The 8439-nt window shown below is 43.6% G+C and overlaps 1 pseudogene across 1 annotated transcript; it reads right to left on the bottom strand.

Moving 5' to 3' along the window:
* Positions 1-2500: 2500 nt before the first annotated feature.
* LOC100352885 (ribosomal protein uL24-like pseudogene) lies at positions 2501-3075 on the bottom strand (annotated as a pseudogene). Its single transcript, XR_016213767.1, has one exon. The product of XR_016213767.1 is annotated as a ribosomal protein uL24-like pseudogene (transcript).
* Between the last annotated feature and the right edge of the window lie 5364 nt (positions 3076-8439).

Below are 8439 nucleotides of genomic sequence, written 5' to 3'. Positions count from 1 at the left end.
CTTTCCTTTCCTATTGCCTTCAACAATTCTCACAAACTAATTTGATGAACTTTGTAGCCCTTTTCCTTCTGCTTTCTGGCTTAGCTCTTTGGCATTTAGAGAAATTTTGCTCCTACTGCTTCAATTAAGTTACAGTCCCCTCCTTTACCAGAGTTTTGTAGAACAAAGGCACAGAGGTCTCAAAAGCTGGTTCAGTAAGAGTATGGACAGAGAGGGAAGGAGGCAGCGATTTTACAAATCTTACAGCCTGATGTTTTGGTTCGTGTGAAAATGAGATTGCATGTACCTGGCAAGTGATTTTGACATGTTTCTTGAGAACTGATGCTATACTCCTCCACCACGGAAATCTTCTATAATCTAAGGTAGTATGAAAAAACCTGATAGAAGTAGTTTCATATTTCCAATCAGTTCTTTCCAATACCCTTAAGAGTACATCTTAAATTTGCTCCCCATCAGAAAAAGAATCAGTGACAACTTTCAGATCATACCTGATTTAAATACATTTTGAACTGATGGCAATGCTGAATAAAATTCTTATTTTTGAAAGGGCTATGACCCAATTCTTAAAAAGAGGAGTATATTTTTAGTCAGTCAGCAGAAAAAGTGATCCCTTCAGTTTGAAACAGGTGTTGGGGGCTGGCGCTGTGGCTTAGCAGGTAAAGCCGCCGCCTGCAGTGCCGGCATCCCATATGGGCACCAGTTTGAGAGCTGGCTGCTCCACTTTCCGATTCAGCTCTTTGCTATGGCCTGGCAGTAGAAGATGGTCCAAGTCCTTGGGCCCCTGAGCCTGCATGGAAGACCTGGGGGAAGCTCCTGGCTCCTGGCTTCGGACTGGTGCAGCTCTGGCTGTTGTGGCCAATTGGGGAGTGAGCCAGTGGATGGAAGGCCTCTCTCTCTCTCTCTGCCTCTCCTCTCTCTGTGTAACTCTGACTTTCAAATAAATAAATAAATCTTAAAAAAAAAGAAACAAAGAGATGTTACAGGCCTCTTTTCCATGAGCAGCTGTTGGGACCTGTTGGGATAGTAGTAATAATTTTGAAGTCAGTAATTATCCTGTTAATAAGGGGGATTATTAATAATGTTATTGGTAATTTAGCTCAATTATAAAAGGATGCATGGTTTAACATATGAATACATAAACCAGAAATTATTGTGCAAAAATTCATTTAAAATTTCACAGGACTGATTTATCTATAAATCTAATTTAATTAGAAATATACCCTCTGTTTTTTTAAAAACTTATTTGAAAGGCAGAATGACAAAAAGAAGGAGAGACAGAGAAAGAGATCTTCCATATTTTGGTTTACTTCCCAAATGGCAACTGTTGCAATAGCTGGGGTGATGCTAAGCTGAAGCCAGGGGCCCAGAATTCTACCAAAGTCTTCCACCTGGGTGGCAGGGACCCAAGCAGTTGGGTCATCTTCTACTGCTCTCCCAGTAATACTGATCCCAGCAGGGTGCTGCATCAAAAGAAGACCAGCTGGGACTGGAGTCAGAGCTCTTATATGGAATGCTGGCATTGAAAGGGGTAGCTTAACCCACTGAGTCACAGCAGTGGCCCTTAGAGACCTTCTTACGAAGAATGAAAACTGGAGTGGGCATTTTGGTGCAGCTGGTTAAGCCGCTACTTGAGAAAGCCATGTCAAAGTCTTGAGTTCAAGTTCTACTTCTACTTCTAATGTGTGACTCCCTGCTGATGCACACCATGGGAGGCAGTTGATGATGGCTCAAGTATTTGGGTCTCTGCCACTCAAGTTGGAGACTTGGATAGAGTTCTTGGCTCCTGGCTTCTATCTGGCCTGGCCCCGGCTGCTGCAAGCATTTGGGGAGTGAACCATCAGATGGAAGATTTCTCTCTTTTTCACTCTGCATTTCAAATAAATTAAAAAAGCAAAATAGAAAAATTTGATTTGCAAACGAAGGCTTAACCAAAAATTCATGATTTTATTTAATTTATTTATTTTTTAAGATTTATTTATTTACTTGAAAATCAGAGTTACACAGACAGGCAGAGATAGAGAGAGAGGTCTTCCATCCGCTGGTTCACTCCCCAAATGGCTGCAACAGCTGGAGCTGGGCCGATCTAAAACCAGGAGCCAGGAGCTTCCTCTGGGTCTCCCACGCGGATGCAGGGGCCCAAGGAATTGTGCCATCTTCTACTGTTTTTCTAGGCCATAGCAGAGATCTGGATTGGAAGAGGAGCAGCCGGGACTGGAAACGGCACCTGTATAGGATGCTGGCACTGCAGGTGCGGGGCTTTACCTGTTATGCCACAGCCCTGGCCCTTCATGATTTTATTTTTAACTCACATAGAATCATTGCACATATTAATGGACACTGTGTGATGCTTTATGTTATGTTCAAATCAGAATAAACATATCTATCTCCTCTTATTTATTTATGATAATAATATTTGAAATTCTTATTTTTTGGAATTAAACATTTCCAACTTTTATTCACAAAATTATTAACCAAATTGAAAAAGTAGATTCAAAAAGTCCCAGATCACTAACAAAACGGCAGGGAAACGACACATTCCAGAGACAGCTGAAGTCCCAAAGACACACACACCAGGCTAGAAATCTACAGTTCGGCTGTAGCTGTACAAAAGGTTCTGCTCACTCCTGCATTTTCTCAATGAGTTCTTCCTTGTATTTGCCTTTCTCTTTTCCAACCTGTCGAGACTTGGCTTTGCGTTCAAGAATTTTTTTCCCGTCTTTGTCCAGTTTGAGCCTGGTGATAACCACCTTGCTCGGGTGAATGCCCACGTGGAAGGTTGCGCCGTTCGCCTCTCACGCTGCACCCGCTCGATGTAGATGACGTATTTCTTTCTGTACACCTGTACTACCTTGCCAACCTCCTGACCTTTGCAGTGTCTTCGCACCACCTGGACCTTGTCGTCCTTGCGGATGGGCATAGAGGGGATGTTGTACTGCTGCCCCATCTCCTTGGACACGGGGACCACAGAATCTTCCTGCGCACTTGCGAAGGCGCGTTGAAGTGGCGTTTGCGGTTCTTGCTGCGGTCCGAGGTCTGGAAGGGGTTGAACTTCATGGTGACGGTCTCCTTGGTGCCGAACACTGAAATTCTTTCTTCTGCTTTTAAAAATATATATACAGCGCCGGCGCCGCGGCTCACTAGGCTAATCCTCCACCTTGCGGCGCCGGCACACCGGGTTCTAGTCCCGGTCGGTCGGGGCGCCGGATTCTGTCCCAGTTGCCCCTCTTCCAGGCCAGCTCTCTGCTGTGGCCAGGGAGTGCAGTGGAGGATGGTACAAGTGCTTGGGCCCTGCACCCCATGGGAGACCAGGATAAGGACCTGGCTCCTGCCATCAGATCAGCGTGGTGCGCTGGCCGCAGCGGCCCAGCCGCAGCGGCCATTGGAGGGTGAACCAATGGCAAAAGAAGACCTTTCTCTCTCTCTCTCTCTCTCACTGTCCACTCTGCCTGTCAAATAATAATAATAATATATATATATATATATATACAGGACATTATCTATAGTTACTCTATTGTACAATACAGCATCAGAACTTTCTCCTATAAAACCCTAACTCAGTACCTATTCATTAAGCAACCTTTCCCCAATCCTGCTCTCTTCAGCCTCTGATAACTATAATTCTACTCTCAACTTCTATGAGATCAACTTTTTTAGATTATATGTATGGGTAAAATCATGCAGAACTGGCTTATTTTAAAACTCTAGTTCATTTTGAAGACTAAGTATTCCATTTTGAGCTTTTGGTGTCAAAGTTGGCCACAAAACTTGTTTCAAAGACTTAGTACAAAGCCTATTTTTAAATGCTTGGCATCAAGTGAATTGAGTGCATTTCCAATAATTTTGGAAATGTGAATCCTCGGATTCTTACAAATTCTAGATTCTTACCAATTCAGGTCAACTAAAAGCCAATGCGTGGACATTACACTTTTCCAAATATAATCTCACAAGGGCCTTTATGCTAAAGTTGATTAAACACCTTGTAAACCTTTTCTTAAGAATTCTGATTAAGTCAGATTCACATTTTTGGGATCAGAATTTTTAAGAAGTGCAGTTGCATGTTGACATAGTTACTGTGGCTATATTCAGAGGAAAATCTCTTGGTTACATTGGCAGTCTTGATCTAGGATTAATCTAGAGTTGCTGGCTGTCATTCCCATAAGAACAGATGAATGTGTACATTCATTTGACAGACATAGTAGCTCAGTTTTCTAAGAGACATTCACGGGAGATGAATGTGAAACAAGAGAAGTCTGGCAGACAAAGGCAGCCCTGCAGAATCCTCCCCAGGCTATTGTGAGAGCTGTGCTTTTGAGTCAGGCATTTAACCCTCCCACTTCAGGGTTGCTTATCCGGATTCTTCCAGGAGAGCAGCTGTAATCCTCATTATGGGGGGAAGAGATTATCTGAAGAAAGTCTTGTGGGAATGTATGTGAAGCTACTGGGAAACACTTTTTGAAGAGGATTTTTTGAATAGATGTAACATTTGCTCACCTTTACGGGGCACAGTACGATGCTTTAACACATGCATTCAGCATACACTGATCAAATAAGGTAATCAGCATCCCTACCTCCCCACCCTCACTCCAAGTTTGAAGCCTACCAGTTGCTCTCCTTATATGCAGCATATAACACATTATTGTACTATAGTCATTCCATTGTGCTGTGGAACTCTAGAACCTATTACCTATATCTAACAGTGTTTTGGTACCCTTTATCCAATCTCCCTCTATCCCCTTCCTCTTCCTTTCTGGACTCTAGTAATCACTATTCTCATTTCAAATTGGCTTTTAAATAAGCGGAAGAAATGTCAAAAATTGAGAACCTAGATGTCTGTGATAGTTAATTTTTTAAAAAAAAAGACTTATTTATTTGTTTATTGGATAAAGAGGAGAGGGAAAAAGGGAAGGAGAGGGAAATATTAGGAGGAAGGGCAGGGAAACTTCCATTCTGTGGTTCACTTCCCAAATGACCACAGTAGCCACACAGCCTGGGCTGGGCTGAAGCCAGGAGCCAGGAGAGAGAGGGAGGGAGAGAGAGAGGAGAGAACAAGAGCAAGTGCACTCCGTTCACTGGTTCACTCTTCAAATGTCCATGATAGCCACGGCTGGGCCAGGGCAGGGGACAGGGCTGAAACCAGGAGCTGGAAACTCAATCAAGGTCTCCCACATGAGTAGTGGGAGCCATCACAGCCATCACAGCTGCCTCTCAAGGTCTGCATTAGGAGGAAGCTAGTGTCTGGAGTTAGAGCCTGACCCTGGTGTTGAACAACGGACATCCCACACTGCCCCTAGATTCTAATTCGGCAGGTGTGGGTGAGACCCGGGCATCAATATATTGAAAGAGCTCTCTGGCTTCTCAGCTAATACTAGTCTATATAGCCACATGATAGGAACCTTGTTGTTGAAGACAAGCCATTCGTTAAGGCTATACAGGTATGCTCCTCTGGTCTAGGAAGAGATACTCATAACAAGTAGTAATTAATTGAAGGAGCTTAAAAAAAGAAAAATTCAGACTATTTGTACTTTTGAAAGACAAACTAAATGTCTCATGTATCATACATTCATTTTTCTCATTTTAAAAATATTTATTGAGCAGATACTATATACTAGATCTAGGACTGGAGTCTGAATGCTAAAAAGTTCAATAAAACTGGATGTTTGGGGGCTGGTGCCATGGTGTAGTGGGTAAAGTCTCTGCCTGCAGTGCCAGCATCCCAAATGGGCACCAGTTCAAGTCCTGGCTGCTCCTCTTCCAATCCAGTTCTCTGCTGTGGCTTGGGAAAGCAGTAGAGGATGGCTCTGGCCGTTGTGGCTATCTGGGGAGTGAATCAGCAGCTGGAAGAGCGCTCTCTCTCTCTCTCTCTCTCTGTGTGTGTGTGTGTGTCTGCCTTTGCCCCTCTGTAACTCTGTCTTTCAAATAAATAAATAAATCTTAAAAAAAACTAGATTCTGATTTTAGAGGCTTAAAACAGTGGTAAGGCAAATTAAACAATGACAGTGAAGGAGCTAAGCTTCTCTTTTAAGCCAACATTTATTGAGCACTTAGTTACTGGGGCCATATATATGTGATTAGCGACCCTTTGGATAAACATTATCCCACAGCTAGTAATGGCAGAACTGAGATCTGAATGCAGGCTATCTACTGGCATATTAAGACATAGTATATAGGATTATACATGATGTAATCCGGGATTACAGTAGTCCTAGAAACTATAAAACCTTTAAAAATTCAGCAGAGGGAACAGTGTGCTCTACAAGGAATGTAGGATTAACTTGTAGAGTGTTATCTTAAGGCTCTTTTAATGTTAGGACACTGAAAAGGGAATCTGGGAACCAGAAAAAGCTCTGTCATATTTTGGATATTTCTATATAAAACTGCCAAAAGGATTCAGGAATAACCATTTTGCTATACAAGAGTTGTCTTTTGGGGCATAGTTTGAAGGCTTATGAGATATATAGCATTAAAATTGCAAAAGATACTGGAAAGCCGCCGCCGCGGCTCACTAGGCTAATCCTCCGCCTTGTGGCGCCGGCACACCAGGTTCTGGTCCCGGTCGGGGTGCCGGATTCTGTCCCAGTTGCTCCTCTTCCAGGCCAGCTCTCTGCTGTGGCCAGAGAGTGCAGTGGAGGATGGCCCAAATACTTGGGCCCTGCACCCCATGGGAGACAAGGATAAGTACCTGGCTCCTGCCATCGGATCAGCGTGGTGCACTGGCCGCAGCGCGCCAGCTGTGGCGGCCATTGGAGGGTGAACCAACGGCAAAGGAAGACCTTTCTCTCTGTCTCTTTCTCTCTCACTGTCCACTCTGCCTGACAAAAAAAAAAAAAAAAAAAAAAGATACTGGAGATTATCTCACCTAAATTTCTCATTTTTTAGGAGAAAGGGAGGGAACAAATGTCCCCAAGTGGTTAAGTGCGTAAGTGCATTGATTAAGACTACCTGAAGAGGTGGCAGCAGAGCTGAAACAAGAGTTCAAATCCATGTCAAATCTATTCTTGTAACAAGCTCACGTTCACTTGGGGGAGCCCCCTCCAGTGGCTTTATGTTACACAATAATCTCTCCTCCCTCATCAAAGTTGATTGTGCGAGATGGTAGGAGTTGACCAACTGTTTCAATCAGAATCTGATGCTTGAAAATCTGGAATTGAGACTAATAGAGGCAAGGTTTTCTCCCTTATTTGGGTAAAGTATTTGTAAAATATAAATTCTGAAGCTCTAGTTGGGAACTTTCACAATATGAAAGGGGCTTTAGTGTGATACTAGTTGCTATGAAAGATAAATCCCAAATCTTATTTTTCACAGAATGAAATAAAACTTAACAATATAGAACTTTATTTCTCAGTTACACTAAGTCCCTGGTGGAGGAGAGAGGGGGTAGATGGTGGGGAGCAGGGGTATGTGATTTTTCAGGAACGAAGTTCTGTTTATCCTTTGGTACCTAACCTCCTCTAAGGTCTTAGTCAACATCATTCTCTCAGCAGACTAAGGTGGTGCAAGGGGACAGAAGGAGAGACAATCAGAATGAGAAGGAATTGCAGAATTGCATATGCTAGAGTTTGGAGGCCAGAATTGAACTAAATAGTTATACCTAATGGGGCATGTGCACTAGCTATGTCCCCAGAGGAAAAGGAAAATGGATTTGTGAACAACCAGCCAATGTCTAACACACAGAGAAACCCAGTAATCAGAGAGCACAAATAATGGAGAGATGGACTGAGGGCAAGAGAGATAAAATGGAGAGAAAATCTAGATGGCTTCCTAGGCTCTGGCTTCAGTCCTTTCTTGAGACACTATTGCATCCCTGCAAATAGGTTCCACAAGATATCCTCTATCCTTGTAACTCCTCTTTGCTGCTGAAACTCCTGATACTGGTTTCTTTTTCTTTTCTTTTCTTTTCTTTTCTTTTCTTTTCTTTTCTTTTCTTTTCTTTTCTTTTCTTTTCTTTTCTTTTCTTTTCTCTTCTCTTCTCTTCTCTTCTCTTCTCTTCTCTTCTCTTCTCTTCTCTTCTCTTCTCTTCTCTTCTTCTTCTTCTTCTTCTTCTTCTTCTTCTTCTTCTTCTTCTTCTTTTTTGACAGGCAGAGTGGACAGTGAGAGAGAGAGACAGAGAGAAAGGTCTTCCTGTGCCGTTGGTTCACCCTCCAATGGCCGCCGCAGCCGGCGCATGGCGCTGATCCGATGGCAGGAGCCAGGTACTTATCCTGGTCTCCCATGGGGTGCAGGGCCCAAGTACTTGGGCCATCCTCCACTGCACTCTCTGGCCATAGCAGAGAGCTGGCCTGGAAGAGGGGCAACCGGGATAGAATCCGGCGCCCCGACCAGGACTAGAGCCTGGTGTGCCGGCGCCGGTAGGTGGAGGATTAGCCTGTTGAGCCGCAGCGCCGGCCCTGATACTGGTTTCTATAGTTTATAACCAAAACAGGCCCAACAAAGACTCACACT

Source organism: Oryctolagus cuniculus, chromosome 1 (genome assembly GCF_051225735.1).
Source record: "Oryctolagus cuniculus isolate XC-2025 breed Fujian yellow rabbit chromosome 1, ASM5122573v1, whole genome shotgun sequence".
Classification (NCBI taxonomy): Eukaryota; Metazoa; Chordata; class Mammalia; order Lagomorpha; family Leporidae; genus Oryctolagus; species Oryctolagus cuniculus.
Note: the sequence above shows the minus strand (reverse complement) of the source record. Positions and strands in the feature narration are given on the sequence as shown.